Source organism: Anser brachyrhynchus (genome assembly GCF_964034855.1).
Source record: "Anser brachyrhynchus genome assembly, chromosome: 1".
In the NCBI taxonomy this organism is placed as follows: domain Eukaryota; kingdom Metazoa; phylum Chordata; class Aves; order Anseriformes; family Anatidae; genus Anser; species Anser brachyrhynchus.
In genome coordinates this window covers 103,991,026-104,015,011 of record NC_137694.1, presented here as the reverse complement: position 1 = coordinate 104,015,011, position 23,986 = coordinate 103,991,026, and the positions used below count along the sequence as shown (strand labels likewise).

Genomic DNA, 23,986 nt, shown 5'->3' with positions numbered 1-23,986 from the left:
TTTTAAAAAATTTAATAATAAAATTTTAATTAAAATAAAAAGAAAAGAAAAGAAAAGAAAAGAAAAGAAAAGAAAAGAAAAGAAAAGAAAAGAAAAGAAAAGAAAAGAAAAGAAAAGAAAAGAAAAGAAAAGAAAAGAAAAGAAAAGAAAAGAAAAGAAAAGAAAAGAAAAGAAAAGAAAAGAAAAAAGAAGAAAAAAGAAAAGAAAGAGTTCTTGGTTATTGTTTGGGACACTTAAAGTCAGGGGTTTGATAAATTCCTTGTCTAAAGGCAAATCTTTGTAGGTTAATAGGGAAGATAGTGACTAATTCCAGTACAGCTTAAATGAATTTTTTTTTTTGTTAGGCTTGAAAGAAAGGGAAGTAAAGGTAGTAAGTGACTGCAAGGGAAGGATGGACAGGATTTTCCTCATGGTCCTAGTATTTTAATGCTGTAGACTTTACTTTTGGAAGTAGCATACTGTATCTCCAGTGGCTTGTATAACAGTTCCAGTGGTGGCTTTTCTGAATATGAAGGACTAGGAAATAGAAAACTGTGCCAATAAGGAGAAGAAGGGCATGGCAAGCTCCTCAGACATTTTCATGTAAAGGTCAGCAACAATACCATATTTTGAAGAAGGAACATGGCTCACTGTTCTAGGTAAGAAAAGAGGTGTAACAGAAGGGCTTGAATCAGCAGAGCCTCACTAGGAAGGCTGGAAAGACGTTTCAGGAAAGACAGGTCACGAAAGAGGGATATAGTAGGGATTGTGAGGAAGAGGGGGGCAAATTAATCAATTCATTGTTATTAAATTTGCCCGGGGAATTGGATGTGTTGATATTATATTGTCAGATTAATAAACCTAGCAAGCAAGCTAGCAAGCAAGCAAGATTAATGGAAGAAAGTGGAGTCAGAAGGGAGAGACAATCAAAGAAGAGACCTCAAGTCAGATAAGACTGACTTGTAAGTATGTGTATTCTGGAAGAACATATACTACCTTTGAAATGCAGAAGTCCCAAAGACTATCCAGGGTTCAATGAGTCTACTGGCTGTCTTCTACTAGAAATGAACTATATTCCTGACCAAGTTTTTTCCACAGAATTAGGATACCTGCAGAATGAATCAATCCTTATGATTTCTTCTTATCCCTACAGTCTATCTCCCATTGTCATTTCCAAATAGAATGTATGCCCATGAAAGAAAAGAATGGAAGAACTGGGAGGGATGTACACGTATTCATAAGGAACTGGCAAAAGACATGGAAGCTGAAATGAAAGTGAGAATGTATCCAAAAGGAGGATGGATCTTGCATTATGCATCGTAATTCCTAAAAAGTGTGAGGATATATTGATATCACAGTACAGCAGTAGACAATAAATTGTTTTATTAATGGTTTATTAATGACAGAGAAATGATCGCTTGTTCATATGCTATGATCCAAATCATCATTAGAAAACAATGAAAAATATTTAACGATTAACTACCATACAGATAATTGATACACCTTATTTTCAGTACACCTTTGGCTACTACTGTGAAAAAAAAAACCATATCTGAAGCTTTAACACATTTATCACTGGACAGCAGTGCAAGACAGGAGTGAGTAGTTTTGATATTAGACTGTGAAACTGTGTTTTATCAATACCCTAAGTATTTTGGAGAAGGAACAAAAGTAACAGTTCTGGGTAAGTGGGAATCATAAGTGACTTATGTTGTGCAAGGAGCAAGATTCTAGGAGTGTAATGGAGGTAAACAAAGATGAAACTCAGTAGATTCAGATGAAGGATCCTCTTTTCAGAATGTCTCATTATTGATACTCTATAGTTAATGTAGACTAGAATGAAATATAACCGTTCCATTTTTACGGAAGCACAGCAGAATGGAATATAAAAATAATTCCATCTCTGACTGGAACACATTAAGATGAATATAAGGACATCTGGTGAATGTGACTGCATTTATCAAGCCTATGAAAAAAATCCTGACCAACCTATTGCTTACACATAGACTTACAGAGTGGATATGGTGGAGCTTTATAAGAGTGAGTGGAGGAGAGATTTGGGGGTGGAAAATTTGGATCAAAAATAAGATTGTGTGTTATTGAAGACAGAGAGTACATTTTGGAGCAGGGATACACTTAAAAGTTCCGTGTAATAAATAAAGAAAGAAATATAGCAAACACTAGATAATTCCTTTATGATTCTAAAATAAAATGAAAAAGAATTTTTGTTGGAAACTAAATCAGTAAAATCTGGTGATCTTAACTGTGATTCTCTAGGAAAAGATAGAGAGAAAAGAGAGGCAACACAACAGATTTAAGACTAGAGGGGAATTGTGGTGCATGAAAGTGCGTGAGTGAATGAACATACCCTGCTCCAGCTCTGGTGAAAATACATTGCTGGAGAAAACCAGCTCAAAGTTGCAGATAGAGTGCTAACATCTATGACTTTCCTAATTGACAGCATTTATACTTTTGGAAGGTAGGACCAGTTTAGGGGGAAGAAAAGTGACCTATATGTCCACCTATGGGAAATGTGGGAAAATGTATTTTCTCAAATTAGGTGCTGACCCTGAACTATAACACTGGATCCAGGAAAAAAAAAAAAAAAAAAAAAAAAAAAACATCAAAATGTTAAAATGCTAGTTTAATTGAAATGACTGATAAAGTTTCCACTAATTTCACTAGAGTCAGGATTCCACCCTCCCTTTGTTAGTTTCAGTCTGGCGTCTGACACACCGATTAGAGTTGCTGAAGTTATTTTTATCATGATATTTCTGGCTGTCTACCTGATGTCTGGCTGTTCAGATTTCAGAAGGATTCCTAGCAGAGAGATGAGGAAAGAGAAAAAGAGGAGAAGGAAATAGTCAAATGAGTCTGAGAGAGAACATCAGCAAAAATTGTAAATGCTGATGAGGGAGATAAATCTATAGTGTCATCCATGAGGGCATAAGAAAAGACAAATGGGAAGAGTCTGAATTAAAGAGGGTCTATCAAAGAAAGTTTCTATATCAGGGAAAATCTTTACAGATATGTACACACAGAACCATAACACTCAAGCATTTATATTGTCAGACAAAAGTAAGTAGATTTTTGGTAAAAAGAATTCTTGTCTAACATTTAGACATGTCTGTTTTTTCTGAACTCCATTCGTTTCCACATTACCATGGATTTATGCAAGAAAAAAATAAGAGAGACATTTAATAGAAAAGATGGAACTGACAAGTCCTGTGATAATGGCATGAGAAACACAGTTGAAGTCCCATTTGCTTTTTTTCATACTATAATGAACTTGCACTTTACACTATTTTGGAACTAAGGATATAATCCATGTATTTCTCATCAGGCAGAGTGGAAGTTGTATCATTAGTGCAGAATCAAGCCTTCAAAATTTAAATCCAAGTTTTCCTCAATAGATGGAAGTGGGGAATTTATTACTGCTTTATGTCCTTGTGGTTTGGATATAAGCAACATTTTGTGGCAGAAATTAAACTGTCTGGCTCAGGTAAGAAAACATAGCCTGCTATTTCTTTGCTAAGAAAGAAAACACTGTCACTCCTGATTCTTTTGGGAAAATTTGTAGGTTAAAAAAAATTGTAGATTGTAGGTCTGGGGAGTTCAGTTTGTTTGTTTTATTTTTCTTTTTTAAAATGGTAAGACAAAGAGAAAGAGGACTTAAGGTGAAATAAGCCAAGACATTTCAGAAAAATCTTGATTCAGAGAGTGAGGAGACAAGCATACACAGAGACATAAAGACCCAACAGAAGGTGAATGCAGAGGATCACTTTGACCCCTGCTCATTGTCTAGTTCAGCACAAAGAATTAACTTATTATTATTAGTAGTAGTATTCAATTAACATCTCATCTTTAGTATCTTGGCTATTTGGTCAATAGTAAGAAAAAATATTTTGTACTTGCTCTGCACATTTGTGTTTAAAATCCTCATACCACATTCTGTTCAAATATCCTATTGATTTTGACTCAAATGGCATATATAGCATGACGTATTTAGTACATACAATACTGGAAAGACAATTATAAGCTAATGTATGTGTACTTGTCTTTTAGTCCAAAGATCACGGTCCTGCATACTCAGTGTTGTAAGTCAAATTGAATTGTGAATTCACTATACAGCTTCCCATACACATATTTCTATAAACAAACAAACAAACAAAACAAAACAAAACCAACCAATCAAACAAACAAAATCAACAAAAAACACCCATGCTTTGATATTTGCATGTGTGATAGTGAAGTCATTAACGGAGGCTCTGAGCTGTACTGCTTTCTGTTTCAGAGAAGAATGATGTAATCAGACCACCAGCTGTGGCCATCTTTTCCCCATCAAAGCAAGAGATCCAAGAGAAGAGCAAGGCCACACTGATATGCCTGGCCTCTGGTTTCTACCCCGACAACCTCAATCTAGTCTGGAAGGTGAATGGTGCTGAGAGGACAGAAGGGGTGGGGACAGATGAGACTTCCACATCATATGGGAATACTTATTCACTGACCAGCCGACTGAGAATCTCAGCCCAAGAATGGTTCAACCCTTTGAATCGTTTTGAATGTGTTGCCAATTTTTTTACGAATGAAACACGGGAATCAATACACAAATTCATCTATGGTGATGCTGGTGAGTAAGACTTATGTGGGTGTGGGTGCCATCCTCTGTAGGCTCCTTTCTCTAGGGCAAGTAGTCATCACTGCAAGCATGTTTCTTGGCAGTTCTAGTACACTTAACTCAGATCTGTCAGTACCCAGAAAACTGAAACCAGTCAAAGGAATTCATTCTATTCTGTTTTTCTTCAAACTGGCTAAAAACTGTATCATTCTCATTCTCACATCTACCCTCCATTATACAAATAATTGCACAAACACAGCAAAAGGTGAGCTGATACATATCACTGCTCAAATAATAACTCCTATTTTTCTTTCCTTCTGCTTTTAGGCTGTACTATCTTCAAAGGTAAGCTAAATGACTGATTTTTTCTTCTCTTGACAAAGCATCTGTTACTTTACACAAACGCTCATGTGTGCAATGAGAGATGTGTCCTGTGTACAAGTGTCTCAGTGTGTCCTGTGATTGTTTTTCCTGTCAGGCATGGTAGTTTATGCCTGTGTACACAGATGCAAGTACATATGTGGATATATACATTCACGTTCTACTGTATATGTGTGAACATCCAATTCTGTCTGTTCTCATTAAACATTCCGTGAGACTGGCTGCTAAAACTCAACATTTTGGCATAAAAATATCTCTCACTGCAGCACAGCTGCTCATAGCATAAAGCTGGATGCTGATTTTCTAGTGAGAAGTCAGAACACTTGGTAGGTCACTGACAGCAAAGACATTCTGCAGCATGTCGTCTCCTTAAATATAATGCAGAATTAGAATAAATTATATTCCCATGTGAAAGACTCCAAATACAATTTCATTTGATGCTTCCAAACTCTATTTTTTCAGATCAGCTCCTAATCAGTCCCACCACTGTGAATGTGAGAAATCTAATACAATTAATGATTAAGATGATATTTAAGCTAAGGGCAGCCAAGTTATAACTTGTGCAAATGAGCATTGCACAAGTTTTCCTAATCAGCAGGTTGAAATAATAATGTCCTTGCCCAGGAAAGTTTTGTAAAAAAGTTTGTTTTCTCTGTTGGTTTTTATTTTCTTCTTTTTCTCCTACTTTTCAGAAAACTATCAAAGAAGTGCTACAGCTGGGAAGTTTTTGTACATCGTGCTCATTTTGAAGAGCATTTTGTATGGGATATTTGTAGCGGGGATGATGCTTAGGTCCAAGGTAAGGAACAGAGTTCTTCTACTCTGTACACATTTGTCCTAATTCATTCTAACTGTACAGGAGACCCATCTGGGCAAAATGAGGTCATGCAGTTGATATTTATACAAACCCACCTCTCTTAAATTATATTGTGTGTCTCATCATTTTCAAGAGAAAAAAATATTGAGGATGGAGGGAAGGTCTTCAGACAAAAAGAGGGAAAGATGACAGGGAGGTAGGCAATGAATTAAATATTACCAAAATCTATGGTGTCCTTAAAGAAAAGAATAAAGAGCAATTAAAGTGTCAAACAACACAGAGAACAGTAGGATAGACAAAGAAAAGCAAAGGAGGAAAACAAACAAACAAAAACCTATAACTCCAAGAAAAAATGGAAGAGAATTTAATCTATGGGGGAACAGGAAGGGGAAAAAGGTAATGGTTCTTTAAAGCCATGTTTGTGAGCAGCATTGATTTGTTGTTGAAAACTTTCTCTCCTTCCTTCCTTCCTTCCTTCCTTCCTTCCTTCCTTCCTTCCTTCCTTCCTTCCTTCCTTCCTTCCTTCCTTCCTTCCTTCCTTCCTTCCTTCCTTCCTTCCTTCCTTCCTTCCTTCCTTCCTTCCTTCCTTCTTTCCATTCTTCCTTCCTTCCTTCTTTCCGTTCTTCCTTCCATTCTTCTTTTCCTTCCTCCCTTCTACCCACTATCTCTACCTTCCTCCTTCCCTGCTTCCTTCCTTCCTATCAACTTTATTACTTAAACACAAATAATCACTTTCCATCTAGATACATAATGTATTCTAAATCCTTTTGTTGTTGTAAACAAAACCACCTAGTTCTTTTATCCATTGCAAGAATTTAAATATTTGTAGACTGAACTGTGGAAAACTTGATTATTCCCTTTCTTCCTTTCTCTCTCAGAGAAAGAATTTACATAAGAAACATTGCTTGGACTTCAGTAATTTCAGTGGCACATCCTTAATCTCTTGCTCTTTTCCTTCTTTATGCAGTAAATATTCCAGATATGCTTTGCCCTGAAGAGGAAGACGGACATATGATGCAAGCTTCAAATCTTTGAACACAAGTCCTCATTTGCTTCAGGAGCCAGCCTTCTATATTAACAAAGGCAGGAGAACAGCAATTTGGCAATATACTTCTATTTTTGCTTGTTTTCAAATTATCTTTTGATAAAAGTCTATCTTTAATAAACTTCTCTGTAATTTCCTTTATAAGCTATGATAGGATGACACAACTGATTTCTACTGTTCTCAAAGAACTGAATGGATACAATTCACTCTAGGGAGAATATACAAGTGAACAAAGATGACCTCTGCTTATTGGAGTAATGTGGTACTCCAGATCATGTTCTCATGGTATATGTAAATTACATAGGGCATAAAAGGAAGTCTCTATATCTCAGCCTGGGGGGGAGGGAAGGAAGGAAGGAAGGAAGGAAGGAAGGAAGGAAGGAAGGAAGGAAGGAAGGAAGGAAGGAAGGAAGGAAGGAAGGAAGGAAGGAAGGAAGGAAGGAAGGAAGGAAGGAAGGAAGGAAGGAAGGAAGGAAGGAAGGAAGGAGGGAGGGAGGGAGGGAGGGAGGGAGGGAGGGAGGGAGGGAGGGAGGGAGGGAGGGAGGGGGGAGTGGGAGGGAAGGGGGGAGAGAGAGAGGGAGGGAGGGAGGGGAGGAGGAAAGGGGGAACAGGGAGAGGGAGAGGGAGAGGGAGAGGGAGAGGGAGAGGGAGAGGGAGAGGGAGAGGGAGAGGGAGAGGGAGAGGGAGAGGGAGAGGGAGAGGGAGAGGGAGAGGGAGAGGGAGAGGGAGAGGGAGAGGGAGAGGGAGAGGGAGAGGGAGAGGGGAGAGAGTTGGGATGGGGACAGAGGAAGAGAGAGGGAGAGAGGAGGAGAGTGAGGGAGAGGAGAGAGTAGGGGGAGAGGGGAGGAAGGGTTTGTGGGGCAAGAGAGAAAGCACAATCCCAGACATCAGTACAGACTGGGGGATGAATGAATCGAGAGCAAACTTGTGTGGAAGTACTTTGGTGTGTTGGCTGATGAAAAATTCAACATGACACAGAGATGTGTACTTGCAGCCCAGAAAGTCGACTGTATCCTGGGCTGCATCAAAAGAAGTGTAGCTAGCAGGTCAAGAGAGGTGATTCTCCTTCTCTACTCTGCTCTTGCGATACCCCACCAAGAGTACTACATTCAGGTCTGAGGTCCCCAACATGGATCTGTTGGAGTGAGTCCAGAGGAGGGCCATGAAGAAGATCAGAGGGCTGGAGCACCTCTCCTATGAAGACAGGAGAGATCTGGAGTTGTTCAGTCTAGAAAGAGAAGACTCCGGGGAGACCTTATAGTGGCCTTCCAGTACCTAAGGGGGCCACAAGAAAACTGGAGAGGGATTTTTTTATAAGGAACTGTAGTGATAGGACAGTGGTAATGGTTTTAAACTGAAAAGAGGACAGAATACGTCAGGAAGAAGTTCTTCACTATAAGTTTGGTTATGCACTGGAACAGCTTTCCCAGAGAAGCTGTCGATGCTCCATTCCTGGAAGTGTTCAAGGCCAGGTTGGATGGGTCTTTGGGCAACCTGATCCAGTGGAAGGTGTCCCTGCCAATGGCAGGGGGATTGGAACCAGAAGTTTTAAGGTCCCCTCCAACTCAAGCCATTCTGTGATTTCTAGGCTGCAAACACACGTTGCTGTCTCATGTTGAGTTTTTCATCAACCAACACCCCCAAGTCCTCCTCAGAGATGAAGTGACTAAACATGTTTGAATATCTCTTTAAGGGAACAGCAGTTGAGTTTTAGCCAAAACAGGATGCGGTTTGACATTTACTCAGAAAAGAACCGTTTCATTAACTCACCAGCCTCTCTTACCGCAGCACCACCCCAGCCTCTCAGGATGAGGCATAGGGCACAGCTGTCTGTTCACCAAGTTACAGTTGGACAGATATAGTGACATATATGGGTCTTATGAAAGCTGTGGGTTTTTTCTGTTGTTTCTTCTTTTTGGTCTCATTATCTCACACAATCTTCTTGCTACTGAAGTCTGTAGATGGTTTTGCATGTGCAGCTGCAGTTTCTGTTGTTCGATGCCAAAAAAAATAAAGACTTGTGGGTTTGTGGGGGAGGGTTGCTGACCTGCTTTTAAAATTTAAAACAATAACAACATCAATAAACAACCTACAATAAAAAAAATACAAGCAACATAAAAAAAATCATGTGTTTTCTAGGTGTCTCAAAACAACAAAACAAGATGATAAAAAACATTGACTTGTAGAAAAAAAATGATGGAAAAGGACTTCAGTAGGTCTCTCAATCTGAATTCCTGTTCAAAATAGAGCTAATTTGAAAGCTAGATCATGTTGTACAAGGGTTTGTCCAGCTGAATTCTAGATATCCTCAAGGACATAGATTTAATACGTTCTCTGAGAAACTGGGTGCTGAAGCACCGTTAAAGAAAAACATTTGCTCCTTATGTCTATTCAATTTCCCTTACTGCATTTTTTTTACCACTATCCTTTCACTGTGCCCCTCTAAGACACCAACTCAGGGGGGGTAGGGCGGGTGGGAGATATGCAATTAGCTATCCTTTAGTGGTCTTGTCTCCAAGCTGAACAAAATTGATTTCCTGAGCCTCTCTTCTTATGTTTCCTTTCCAACCTTCTGACCATTTTAGTGATCCTTGGTTGGACTCTCTCCAATTTGTTGATATCTCCGTTGCACGGGAGCTGGGACGGGGTGAGTTGGGGTATATGGACAGTAGAGGTGGTATTCCAAATACAACCCTGCAAGTGCTTCAACATACTAACTGCATTCTTCCTAATGCAACCAAAAATGTAATTAGCATTCAATTAGCTGAAAGTCTCACTGCTTACTCACGTTGAATTGCTTTCCCGCAAAGCTGCTCCCTAGTCAGTCAGTTGGTGTTTAAATGACTCAGATGAAGGTTCTTTCACCTTTTCACCAGGGGATATACATGTAATACAATAGTTCCTTTCCCAATGAAGAAATGCAACCTAGCAATCAATAACAAAATTTGTCATAAAGGTTCAACAAGTTTGGTAAAACTGTGTGAAAGTTGTGTTTATTTATGTTCAACATGTTATGACAGCTGATAAATACTCCTTTGCTCTAAAGCGCTTACAATATAATTTAACATAATTCAAATTGGGATAAGAATAATGTCAGAATGTGTATGCTGAGTCTGTATTTATTTAATGGTTGCATTCTATGTCCTTTCTTTAAGATTTTCCAGCTTTTTTTTTTTTTTTTAACCTCTGAGTGGAAACAGATTATTCTTCTTACACTAAGAATTTAGGACATGTTGTTATAACATCATAATTTAATGCTTACACCAATGAGTACCTCATGCTATGATCAATCCATTCAAAAAAGCATTAACACCACTACCTGGGAGAGGGGTGCTGCTTTATGTGTTTTAACTGGAAATACACTGGTAAGTCTTTGTGTGTGGGAGCCATAAGACTCTTTGTGGCAGGTATGAAATATTTCTTCAGGGAGAAATCTTGCAGTAGATAAAATTACATTCACATTCCGCTTCTTCATCCTTCTACTTTTTTTTTTTTTCTTCAAAATATGGATGCTTAGGGCTTATCTCAAATTCAAAAACATCTTAGGGTCTTTGAACAAGGAAAATCACAAAGTTGCCTGAGAGAAAAAAAAAAAAAAACTCACAAATAATCCACAAATAAGGAATAAACCAAATGAACATAGATTGTCTTGCATCTTATCAGTGTGTAACAAAACATAAGTATGAGGAATAAAGGGACAGATGTAACACGTGCTTCAGAATATAGCTGGCAGTAAGCTGAATAAACAGAAATCTGTTTTTTTCTTGAATGTGAATTCATACTAAGTTGCATACTACTTTATGCCATCTCTCTCTTTATGGCCTCCACGCACCTGTAACTTATCAGGAATGTGTCTACACTTACCGAACACTGTAATGGCTGTTTTGCCATTTTAAGCCTATCTGTAGCATGTTAGTTCTACTTAGCATCTTTTCTTATATTTTGTTCAGACCTGTCCTCATTACTTTTGACAGTCTTAATTCTATTGATTTCTTCTGTTTAGGGTAACCTTACCAAGCACAGTGAAAATCACTGTGACTTTCACTGCATGATAATATCCAGAGTGGCATTAGAATGTACATACAAATCATTGTCTCCAAAGTATTTCTGACTTCTTTGTATGTATGGATATTTCGATTAACTGTTCTGCATCAGGAAGAAAATGGTCTGTAGGACAATAAATTGTCAATGTGTAGATGGCAGTTTCCATTTCCTTCATTTTATGTCTGGATTTGATTAGCAATCTTTAATGATTGTTCTAATGTGATAGAGAATCAACAGGTGATCCAGAAAGTGTTCAGCAATTAAACTACACCTACTTTACCTCTTTTAGTCCAACTCCTCAGCAACATACGGTTTTTGAATAGGCTATTGGCCTACATGCCATTTTCCTGTGCTGAGAGCTGCTCCCTCCTGAGGGAAGGTGCTGGAGAGAAGAGTTTATGTAAAGAAAGCAAGTGACTTTGAAGTGTTGTGTCCTAACTGCTGGCACAGAAATAGACAGCTGAATGGTTCATCTTCACAGATACAATATCTAAATAGAAGTCTGAGAGATTTAACCGCTTAGCTTTGTATCCAGTGTGAGTATCACCCACAGCTTCCTGATTTTCACCGATGGAATAATAGAGTAATTGTAGCCCCTTCCCTGGCTGTTGCAGATACCAGGACATATAATTGTGATTATCATTTTGACTGCATTTCAGAGTAGCTTCTCCATCTTCTTTCAGTACCAGACTTGATGTTTGGGTTATTTTAGCTCCTATAAAATAAAACAACAACAAAAAATAAACACAGTAAGAAAAGTAAACTACATTCTCCCCACAGCAGAAGAGGTATCATGGCGCAGCTGATGCCTTACTTGCTCCAAAGAAGAACGTGGCCACACACCAAGCTGTCCACATCCCCATTTCTGCCTCAGTACGCAGGGAGCATGGTCTGATAAGGGACTTATGTAGGTCTGTTTCACATGCTTCTCTTAAACCAATAGCAAAGACGTCTGTAGCAGCTACATCTGTGCTGAAAACCAAGCTTCTTCCTGTATGAAATCTCAAGCAAACACATTGTTTTAAGTGTATCTGTTGAAAACATACAGAAGCTTTCAAACTGGCTCTAGTAGAAGTTTTTCTATCAGACAGGATAGTATCATACATGACAATTGTCTTTTTATTTAACCTTGTATATCTTATTTTTACCTTTTGATGATTTGCTTCCAGAATGAAACCAAAAGACTTTAGTATAACCAAGTAAAGAGCTTTTTTTATATATTGGTGAATGATGGATTTTTTCTTTCTGGAAAACTTCAGCCATTTCTGGTCACTCTATACTCCTATGGCTGCAGATTCCTGACTTCCTACACATTCAGTGGAACCTATGAGAAGAACAAAATGTATTTTCAAGATCCACAGAGCATGGTGGGTCTTCTTGGCATAGCACAAGAAAATAGCTGTTTTATGAGCAAATTACACACATATGCTCCTTAATTATTTTTCTTCCTTCTACACCTGTGAAGGCCAGCATTCATGATCTTTTTGGGGGGATCACTTTAAATGGGATCCTGTTGTATTCTAAGCATACACCAAAAAAAAAAAAAAAAAAAAAAAAGGACTTAGGTTGCTCCTGAAGTAAACATCTTACAACTTCTTTTTCCTTAGGTGTCCTAGCAGTATCTCAGCAGGACTGAGTGGCACGGCAGTTGCTGACACAATCTTTTAACTTGTGTTAAGACTGATCATTGTCATACCTTGGTATTTTCGATACATACTGGGAGCCATTGTAATCATCATATTTGCGATCTATAGTTGACAAATGAGGCCCCAGAGATTAATATCAGAGACTAATACACCAAAATCAAACAAACAGCTGTACTACTGAAAATATTCTTTCTTATTTATGTGAAAGAATGAATGTTTACAGTGACCATGTTGGGCTGTATTTCCCACATTTCTCTATTTTTACATTGGCAGAACTACATGAAAAAGATGCTGGAACTAATGTAACAGACAGACATGTATGTTTGTCTTTACACTTGTGACTGTGAAATTCTGCATTGGAAGTGTTGACTCAGAAACACACAAGTTCTTTTTCTCTGTAGGAGAAAGATCTTAGAGCTGATATTAAGAACATGAGTTCACAAAGCCAATATAATACAGCTGAGGGAGATAGTGTGTGGAATAGCTGAAAAGATAAATACCTAGTGAGGTAGATAAGATGTAAAACTTGTCTTAAGATCCAGGCACCTGGCCTGGAAAGAGAACTCTCCTTTTATTCAGAACACATAGTCAGAGTTTTCTTCTGGGTTTATGTGGAACTGGGGCTAGAGGGGCAGTTTATAGAAATATAACAGGTGAAATTCAAGGAGAATATCTAGATTCAAATCCCCCATAGTTATTGCTTCAAGCCAGGATCTGAATCCAGACAAACCAGTTCTCCATAGCATACTGTGTTGTAGGGTATCTCAAAGTGATTAATGACAAATGTTTTTCTACTGTATAAAAAATACAGAAACTTATAGCCTGGACTTTTTACACAGAAAGACAGATTCTATGTCTTTTTAATAAATATTTAAGTATTTAATATGAAATGAAAGGATTTCAAGAGGAAAATCTGATTCACAGTATCCTGTTACACAACAGTGAGTACATCAAGTCCAAAGTAAGCAAAGGGAGGAATCAAAACTAGTCTGCTAATTCTGAGGTGTGCATTTTACTTCTTGGACTATTGAGAATAAGTGTGGTCATTTGGAGGGAGAGACCTCATCACATAATTCAGGCAGTGTTTGTGGGAGATTGAACCTCTTGTGCACACCCAAGCAACTGGATTTGTAAACACCTACAAGACAAATCCAGCTAAGTCTTAACACAACAAGCTGCATACTACAGTCAAGGCTTAGACTGTTTTGAACACAGGTATTGGCAAAAACTTACTTGTCAGGATCTTCTTACCAGGCTTAGAGCAATACATCTTGAAATAAGGATCAGGAAATTACCCATTTTTAAGTAACCACTTCCATGGTTTTATTGTAAGCATGTTTTCACTCCTTTTTCAGGTAAAGGCTACTCCTTTGAACTCCTTGCAGCACCAAGACGGAGCTGCAATTCTCACAGCAGACATTTGAAGATTTATCTGCTCTACAGATGAGGAAATGGAAGCACAGAGAAGCCCGAATCTTGTGTTCAGCTGCAAAATGGGGAGGTGAACAAAGACCTTCCTGTGGGCTGATTTCACAAGTCCTCAAACACAAGGTGCTGCACTTATAGTGACACAGTGTATCCCTATAAGCCATTCTGAGTTGGCAGTTAAGGTGTATCTGACATTAACATCCCTAGGGATTTTAACAATAATGCATTGCAGGGAAGAGCAATGAAAGTGTAGCAATGAATGGAGGTGAACATTCACAGAATCTTGCTATTAGCAGCGGAAGCTTTAGGTCTACTGCATTTTAACTCAGGCTCCCCCTGAACAAACTTGTTCATTGAGGCTGCTTTCAATCTAAGAAGGTTGAAGGTGAACGATTAATGGCACAAGTGTGACACACTCTGACAAGAGAGGAGTAGTGTAGCCTACTAAGCCTAGAGTGGTGGTTCTCCTAAGCACGACAGAGGAGTAGGAGTACTCAGAGAGTTTGATAACTAATTGTGATTATTTTTTAATAAGTGACTGTAAATTTAGCTACTTTCTCCATTCTGTGTAAATATATATCCATATATATAACCATATATACATGTCTATGGACAAACACAAACATAAATCTACACTCAGGTAAGATATATATATATACATTATTTTATTCAAAGGGAATAGACAAAGTAACACACACTATTGTTATACATTTTTCTCTCACTCTATATCTTATGAAGCAAAATTATGTTCCAGGCTTAATGTCAAATAACCAAAGTCCAAATCATTGCTACATATATAAGGGCCTGACTTACTCACATTAAGGTTCCTTGTCAGATCATATATGCTTGATCTCTCTTTCACCCACTGTTGCTGCAAGGTCTCAAAGTGCTTTTAATACCTACAAAATAGAGACCATTATTTAATTTCCTTTTTTTTTTTTTTTGGACATATTTGCACTGTTTATATCCAATGGCGTCTTATACTGCTTTAGTCTTAAATGCAAATGTATTGATTACAATATTACTCATCCCGTAAATAAACTAAGTTAGGTACAGGAAAAAATGTGGGCAGACTAATGCTTTAGTCGTGAATGTATGTAATCAAACACTATTACAACTTACACAAAATTTATCCCCATCAAATTAAGCAATGAATATTGCTTCATATAGCACAAGACATGAAATTATCTTAATGTAAGTTAAATCAGAGTACAAGAAAAAATGTAGGGACCTATATAGGCACTTACATAGGTACCTGTTAGGAGTTGAAAAATCGAGTGGCCCAGAAGGCTGCTGCAGCTCCCTGTCCCCACATCCATCCACTAGCAAGGCTGAGTGTGTATTCCCAACAGGCATATAAACAAACACACGCAAAATACAAGTACATGCATCCACAGAGCCAGCCACAAATCAACACAGACAGAAACACACAGCACTCATACAAGCACAAACAATGATGTGCTTGCAGCCTCATTCTGTGCCCCTCTGGCTGATCAGGATAAAAGTCTGATCAGGAGGGATATACAGGATGGATCCCTCCAGTAGCTGGCCTTAGACATTCTGTTTGTCTAGGAGCTGACCCTGGATCCTTGGGTTCCTCACATGCTGGTAGGGGCACAGAAGCCAGGGCACACTGCTGGCTCATGGTCAACCTGTCGTCCACCCGGACCCCCAGGTCCTTCTCCGCAGAGCTCCTCTCCAGCAGGTCATCCCCTGGCCTGTACTGATACATGTGGTTGTTCCTTCCCAGGTGCAGGACTCTACACTTGCTTTTTTAAACCTCATTTGGTTTCTTCCTGCCCAGCTCTCCAGCCTGTCCAGGTCTCGCTGCTCATTTCCTTCATGTGGAAACCAGATCTGAATGAGAGGCATAGTAGAAACACAGATCTCATCTGCACATGGAGTTAGGACACAGTCAGCATATACTCAGTCCCAGGAGCAAGACAACGTTCCCAGGTCCTAACATGTTTGCACATGCTTGAATGTTTCTGCTTCTGAAGCAACTAGGAAAGCCCAGTAAAGAGATCAAGCAATAACAGTCTCACAGGTCACAGACTTGCAGAGCAAAACTTTTCTGGCTCTGTACATGAATGAATCTCATCTGTAAATTCCCAGCTCCCTCTAGTAAAAGTTTTCGTTTGTTTGTTTGTTTGTTTTTTCCCCAAATAAATGGCCACAACTGTAACAAGTGGCAATGGTGAGTATGCTACTTGAAAACTTTAGTTTTCTATACTGCCTCCCCAAGTGATTGAGTGAAAATTTCTTACTCTGAAATCACAGGCAGAGAGCAGAAAGACCACTTAACCAATGTCTTCTAGAGGAAAGGGTGGAATCTATGCAAGACCATCCTGACAGTCTTAATGCTATTTCAGTCACCATAGATAGTACCAAATGAAATTAATCAGGATGACATTTCTTTGCAGCAACTTCATACACTGAATAAGAACTATCTGTTGTGTTTTAACGTTCTGAGGTTATTTCTGTTTCACCAGTTGCCACTGCTATATTACACGATGAGTAACACGCACAAAGATGTCCCAGGAAAGGAATTTCACTTGCTGACAAAATGCAGTTATCTACCAGAATTTATTGCCAACTTTAGATTTGAGAAAAAACATGACGGATAACTTTAAAGACTTTGTAGTGAGGACATTGGTATTGAGTTTGTCAGGAAGCAAGCAGTAAGAGCAAGGGAAGAAGGCCATTTCTTCCCACATGAGAAGAAGTGCCAGATCACAAGACAGGCAGAAGCAGCATCCTCACTGGTAAAATCCTACAGCAGCCAATCAAAGTTGGTGACAATGACATGTTCCGTCAATGATAAATATCAACCAGATAAATACAAAGTAAAAAGTCAAGTTCATGTTCAGTCCATGAACACAATCAACAAGCCAGAAACAACAGAGGTCAAGAGTATGCACAAGACTACCTTTAGCAGAACTTAGGGAGTGGATGCCTAGGTTTGAGTTTACGTACAGCTCCATGCTCACTGGACTGAAACTGCAGTGTTGGAGGGCACAGGTGAGATTGTTTGGACAATTAAGGCTTATTGGTGCACTTGGGACCGTGACTGTCCTGGTTGAAACAGTACAACTTCTAGCAGCATCACAGAAGAAATCCTAGACTCACAGAAAAAAAAAAAAAGACTTCTTTATAAACGAACTTAATTCTCTATATTGTACCACTACACTGTGTCACTAAGACAGTGCTGACTTAAAACAGAGAATACCCATTTCTTAAAGACACTTCCTGCCACACAGAGAAGCTGAGTAGGGTAGTAGTTAATGATTAATAATAGCCACACAGAGTTCCTGAGAGACATGATAGGTATTTTCAAAACGCTTTCTCCACCAAGTTCAGTTGGTCGAAGGAAATAAGTAGGTAGGGTTACCACTTTTCCAAGCTTTGTTTTTCTATGGAATTAAAAAAGAAAAAAAAAAAGTACACAATGCATTTATACCTCTCTTTCTCGTAAATCATACTCATGTGAAGCATTAGCTGGAGGACACTGGAAGTTGATACTCGTATCTCAGGTTTTGGTGTGCTTTGGCATGCTTGCATGTTAACGAGCATGCTGTTCTCTTAGCTAGCAATACCGTTTTTGTCCACTCAGTGGAACTGTTCGATTACACAGACACAAAGTAGATAGAGTCTTCTAGCCGGAACACGTGATTTTTGAAAGAGGCACTAGTAAATTACGTACTTCGTGTGATTTTATACCCACAGCGAACTAGAAGTCCATGCTCTCTTTAAAGAACTGGAGAATGCTCCAAATAGTCTCTCTGAACTATAGACTTCAGCACAAACAAACAAAAAAATATTACTCATTCTCAAACACCCCCACTGACTCCCCACTGGTTTCCTTGAGATCCAGCTACAGAGTACTCTCCCTTCTTCAAATTCTTAAATTATTTTTTCCTATCTTTTTCACAGTTCTTAGTTCTCTCTGTATTACAGAACTCATATTCTGGTGACTGGCATAAATCCACTTTAACCATAAATCAGTTGGGTTGCTGCTAAAGGAAGCAATCTTGCCTATCTCTCTCCAGCTTGCACATCCTTTGACTTCCATCTTCCAGCTATAGCAGACTCCATAAAGCCTCCTACACCTGCTCCAAAATGTTACTCTTTTTTTTTTTTTTGAATTAGTTTTCAGCTAGATTAATTACTTGATCCAGATCACTACACAGATCTTTGCTGCCAGCACAAGGAAGGTGATAAGGACATATGAATCAGGGCAGAAAAGGGAGAGAGAACGGTTGTTTATCTCTGAAAAAGTTTGTACTCTTGTGGGGTTGAAATGTTTTTGGGACCACAGCTTTGGAAGCAGTTCCCATTTTGCACTTTGGTGATTTAAACTTTCTACAAAAACATCACCACTAGACCACCAGCATGCCAATAAGTGTGTGCAAGACGGGATGTGTGAAGGGAGAAATTCATAATGCTTCCCGTTGAGATGTTTCCATGCCTTACAGGTAATTAGGCATTCCTTGAGGAAGAGACTGGGGCTGAGATGCAAGTGAGTAGCCCAACTACTACAGATAGTAGTTGTACAGATAGATAGTAGTACAAAGGCTACAGATTTGTTCTGTTCATGAAATATTTTTTTTGCCAGCAGCTTTATGTGTCTAGCCAATCATTTCCATCTCTGAAGAGCCCCTGAAATAAATAAGCTAAATGGAGTGTTTCATACTAAACAAAATGAATTGTTTTAAGCTTAACTTTTCCCACACATTTCCTCTGATCTGCCTTTCAACTCCAGTCATATATTTTCCTTGTTTTCTACTGGGCTTCCAAGAAAAAACAGTTGTATGTTTTGGAACCTTTTTAGCAGAACAATTTTGCTTAAATACCAAGTATTTAAGAAAAGTAACTTTCCATCCTATCTGCATTACTGTTTTTTTTGCTTGCTCTGTTTGAGCATAAGCATGCAACAGAAAACAGAGCTTCAGAGCTTTTTGAAATCTTATGCAGTTTTCTAGAGTCATCCTTTAGATTTGCAACAACCACCTGGATCTAGCACAGATCTGCTCTAAGCATGGAATACTTCCAAACACTCTTATTGAAGCAAAACCACACTGGGACAATTGCAGTTTGCCTGAGCCCCTCTTCTTTCCAAGTCAAACAGACAATAGTGACAAAAGTACAGTGGTACTTTGTCTACCCTATTCCAACCGGAGTTTGGAGTTCCTATTGTTCAGAAATCCAGCGGACATTAGAAATTTCACACTTGGACAATAATCAGGGACACCACACTTCCAAAGGCAAAACAAAAACAGAAAATACTAGGGAACTTTGGAACATGCATCAACATAGATCAGCAGATAGAAAAGGCTAGTCTCAGGTGCTTGATAGAAGACAGCGAAGATTACAAGAGCAGACAGAGAAGATTACAGGAGCAATCACAGAATCACAGAATCACAGAATCGTCTAGGTTGGAAGAGACCTCCAAGATCATCTAGTCCAACCTCTGCCCTAACACTAACAAGTCCTCCACTAAACCATATCACTAAGGTTATCACATATCACATATCACAATATGTGCCTTTTAAGAGATACACATTCATAATTTCTTGGGAGTTTGTAAGGGTTTATTAACAACATGCACAAGATAAATATACATTTATTTGTCATATAACTGCACGTTTCTGTTCCTGAGTGATAGCTGTGGGGCTTTTGAATTTATTTCAAAAAGAAAATTTTTTTGAAGCTTCAGAATCCCTGTTGTGTCTCATGTCCCAGTGAACTTCAAATTAATTTACTAGGTCTAGGTATTCAGGTAAAAAGCCAGCAGCTAGTATTGAACTCACCCAGCTGGACTGCAAGTCTATACAGAACTGACTAAATACACCCAAAGAGTCCAGTCCCAGCATGGAACCAGAATTACTGTAAAACCAGGCATGGATTCCCAGACATCTGCTTCTCCTTGCACAGTTTTTCCAGGAGATCCTGGTATACAGCTTAGATAGCTGGTTTTATTTTTGGCATTAGCATTATGAACACCAGTGTTTAACCTGTGTGATAAATATGTCAACATGTTGGATTATATAGGCGGATTTCTAGAAAATGGATAGATAGTAACAAGCATTTACATTATAGGCTCCACTGCAAAGGCATGAGTCTAAATCTTTCTTCACCTTTGAGACTGATACACATACTTTACAAGTGTGTGCATATTCAGCTAATATAATTGTGGTTTTTTTTTTCCATTTCTGGTTTAACTTTACTTCCATTAAACCTCAGGAAACAGTGCTCTAAGCAGAAGTGAGTGACAGAAGAAAAGGATCAAAGCTGACAACGTTTGCTCTGTAAGCAGAAACATGCTGCTTCTTTCAAGGGGAAAATGAAACCCTTTAGAAGCCTTCTTGCTTGTGGAAAATCTCATTATTTGTTATAAAGATTAAAAAAATAAACAAATTTATGACCAAATTTATGACCATGGCTGCCAAGAGCCAGTGTAGAGACTGCAATGCTGCAGCTTCTGGTCTTTCACACTTGATCTTGCCTTGTAGTCCTTTTGTACTTCTGACCTTCTCTAAATCCTATTTAATTAACTCCTGTTAATTTTCTTTAAGTTTCTTCTCTTTAAACACTGGGCTTTCTTAGAGAGAAAATACCTTCATGTCACCAGACAAAGTAACAAACAAAACAAGGCCACAAAAACATGATATCCAGAAGGGTATTGCAAGGTTTCAATTTATACCTACTAAACTTCACCTTTATGATACTTTTTTAGAAATATTGGCAGGAAAATTGTGTTATTTCAAACTTCTGATAAATCTGCTCTTGAAAACAATCTTCTTGAAGCAGAGTTTATCCAGTGAAAATAGTTCTGCTTCAAAACAGCTTGTAAAATGTTTTTTTCATGTGTAACTAGTACCCTTCATACTCTTTCCTCTGCCTGCTATTCTATTTGCTATTCCACTTTCTTTATTGCTTCCCTTTCCTTCCCTTTTATGGTTACTCTGTGTATATCTTGTTTTCTCTGGCTGTCTCTTACCTCTCTCACTTTCACCCTCCCTTTTCTTTTTCTTTTGAAACTCTATTCCCCATGTCTTAGACACAGTCTTCCCTTTTATCCTCCTCAGCCATTCTCATGGATGTTTGTTTTTTTTCTTCTCTCATTGTGTGGTCTCCCCTGCACATTCCACCTCTTTTCTCTTCAGGACCCAACATGTTCCACACAGTACAGAGATTACTTTGAAATGGATTATGCTTTGTTATTCTGACCTTTGTTTTAAGAAGTGCATCTTCTTCTTTTGTGTTAGATATCTGTTTAGTTTGTCTGGACACTTGTGCTGTACTTTTGTGTGGAATTCTGTGTACATAAAATGAATGTGTGACCATTCACATGATTGTCTGTATCAGTACTCTCCGAACTTTTTTGATCATGTACCCCATCACTAAAAACATTTTGAGCATGCACCCCCAATATTGCTACATTTATTTATTTATAAATTATATGTGTACTACTGAAGCTCTAATATTTTCTTCCTACACCCCAATGGGTCATCTCATGCACTCCCAGGGATGCATGCACCCCACTTCGGAGACCACAGGTCCATATCATGCGACCTCACAGTTGCCTAAGTTATGCTATTTTTTGCTACATTTAAAGACTGTCCTGAGAATCTGATCCACCTGTGGTAGTTTGGGATGGAGAGCTTTTGTCTCTCCATTCCTGTCACATCTGGGCTGTGACTGCTTACATTTTAAGGAGGAGTGGGACTTTGATTTTTTTTTTTTTTTTGGCATGTGACATTCTGCCTAGTACAGGAAGGTTTCATGAAGTGGAAGTGTTTTTAAAGATATAAACGTATATATTGCAAAATGCTGTAGCATCAAAGAAAGAATATTTTAACAATACCTTAAAGTTAATCCCTAGTAAAGAATTGACTGTCATCTTCCCTTCCAGTAAATGATATCTTAAATAGAGGGTGTGGACGTTGCATGCATGTGTGTGTCCCTGTAGCACAGGAACACAGGAACTTTGCCTAGACTTCTGCATTCAGAGAGGCAGCACTTTTCATGCTTGACTTTCCTTTCACAAGAAGGAGGAGGAGGTTTGGGGAGTGGCGGGGGTGTGTGTGAGGGGATGTGGGGTGTGGGTGGATCTCTGTCTCTGTCTCTCTGTCTCTCTCTCTCTGGAATATTCCATTATCAAAAAGGGGAGGAAGTGTTTGTTCAGCTATTGAACAAAATTTCCAGTTACCCAGTTTCCTGACCCCAATGCAATGTTAAGAGTCTCACTGCTCCTTTCAAGGGGCCAGATGCTATTACTAAAATTAAGAAGGAAGGAAAATGTTACTGTAAAAGCCGGTGAAAGAAACTCTCTAAGGCTCAGTTTTGGAGTTTGAGAAAGCAGGCACAGTTCCTCCTATTGTGCATAACTGGTTCAAAAAACCTGTTCAGTTTATGTGCACTGCAGGCGTTACATATGCCAAAGTTTTCCCGTATATACATATTCAATACTTTACCCCCAAATCGTTTACAGAGTGTCCGCCCCTTTTGGGGCATGCCCTTTTAAATGTATCGGTGGTCTTAAGCACTACGGAGATACAGCAGAGCATTTGTTCAACACATCAAAAACGTGCAAAAATTTGACTGCCCTGAACCGAGTAAGGACCAGATTCAGATTCTGAGAGAAGCTGAGGACCTGCAATTCCTCCTGAAGTCAATTTCTTTTACAATTAGGCTGAGGGATGGGAAAGGAGTTGGAAGGAAAGATGCCCACACTATCTGATGTCTAGAAACCCCCACAGAGAGGATTAAGAAAGAATCTATACTGCCTACGACGATGTAGGTGCTTGTGCTACTCCATCTATATATGGAACTGCTAGAGAAGACTGCAATGTGTGGAAACTAGCCCTAGCTTTTGAACTCCGAGATGTAGCGCTAACTTCAGACAGTACTTCTTTTAAGAAGAAACCTATATATTTTTCCCTGAAATAGGGTGTCTAATGTGCATTTTTGCTTTTATATGTGTCCCGGTGTTTAAGGGAATCATTCATATGATTTCTTTATATTGTGTCACTTTGTATTGCGTGTAATGTGAGGCTTATATTTCAGACCAAAAGGAATTTACTTTGGGAGCAGAAGCACAATATTCCACTCTACTATCACACAAGTATTTGTGAAATTGTAAGCCACTGATTTTTGCCATATTTTCCATTCAGTCCTAATGAGTGTGCATTGCTTGCACTGTAGCTGATGGCACCCTAATTTTCTGCCACTTGTCTTTGTAACTTGCTGTTAATGTAACTCAGGTGGATGGTAGATAAAATCTGAGGGCTATGCAGCATGCCTAGTCCTCTAGCATTTTCCAAATTCAGCCAGTTACATTTGCAGTTTGAGTAGGTAGACTCATTTATGTTCTTGCACTAGCAGGAGAAAAGAGTGAAAGATGCTTCCAGTTCATTATTTCTATATCTGACATATAGATATTCTCCTTTGGGATCTGCCCTTTACTGAAGATCCAACCCGCCCCCCCCCCCCCCCCCCCTTGGATTATTTAGGCCACTGTTGGGAATTAAAGCTGTTGGGAATTAAAGCAGAATGGTGGTCTGTTAGTACCTAGAATTAAGAAAGCACACAGCCACTTTGACATTTTACCTTCAACATTTAGAAGTAGAGTACAAGCATGCAAGTCCATGCTAGTTTGAAGCTAGAGTTCCACAGAACAATAGCAGATGCTGTACAGCAACGTGAACTTCAACGAGAGACCAGCCAAGAATCACTGATTCGTGCTCTTAGTCCTGTATTGCTGCAACTCTTAACTTCTAGCATGAAGCTGGCTGCCACGTAAGGCAGCAGGAGCAGACCTACCGGCACTGCAGTCCTACTCGGGCATACCCGTGCAAAGCCCTGCCGCAGGAAGACAGGGCAGCTGGGGAAGCCCACCCGAAGGCTCTCCCTCTGAAAGGCACTCACTGGCAGAGGGCTGCGGGAGGGAGCGTGAACAGCCGTGACTTCAACCGAGGATGGAACCCCGGTGTCGCCCAGCGGTGGGGGGGTGGCTGCACCTTGCC

At 39.1% G+C, this 23,986-nt stretch overlaps 1 long non-coding RNA gene and 1 gene segment (V, D, J or C); one reads left to right on the top strand and one right to left on the bottom strand.

Moving 5' to 3' along the window:
- The window catches only part of LOC308188430 (T-cell receptor beta-2 chain C region-like), a 9,949-nt gene extending 2,988 nt beyond the window's left edge, over positions 1-6,961 (top strand). The window contains exons 2-5 of the C gene segment in view: positions 4,274-4,609; positions 4,925-4,942; positions 5,671-5,777; positions 6,763-6,961.
- Positions 6,962-7,556: 595 nt separating this feature from the next.
- Positions 7,557-23,825, bottom strand: LOC308194206. 4 transcript variants are annotated; one of them, XR_013950393.1, is made up of 4 exons: positions 14,776-15,766; positions 11,699-12,208; positions 11,165-11,599; positions 7,557-10,417 (listed from the first exon to the last, which is right to left on the bottom strand). It is a non-coding gene; the product is annotated as an uncharacterized lncRNA (long non-coding RNA). The 4 variants fall into 4 exon arrangements; XR_013950394.1 differs by having other exon boundaries at positions 7,557-11,599; positions 11,699-11,886; positions 12,033-12,208; XR_013950391.1 differs by lacking the exon at positions 14,776-15,766 and adding an exon at positions 23,784-23,825 and having other exon boundaries at positions 7,557-11,599.
- Positions 23,826-23,986: the final 161 nt, after the last annotated feature.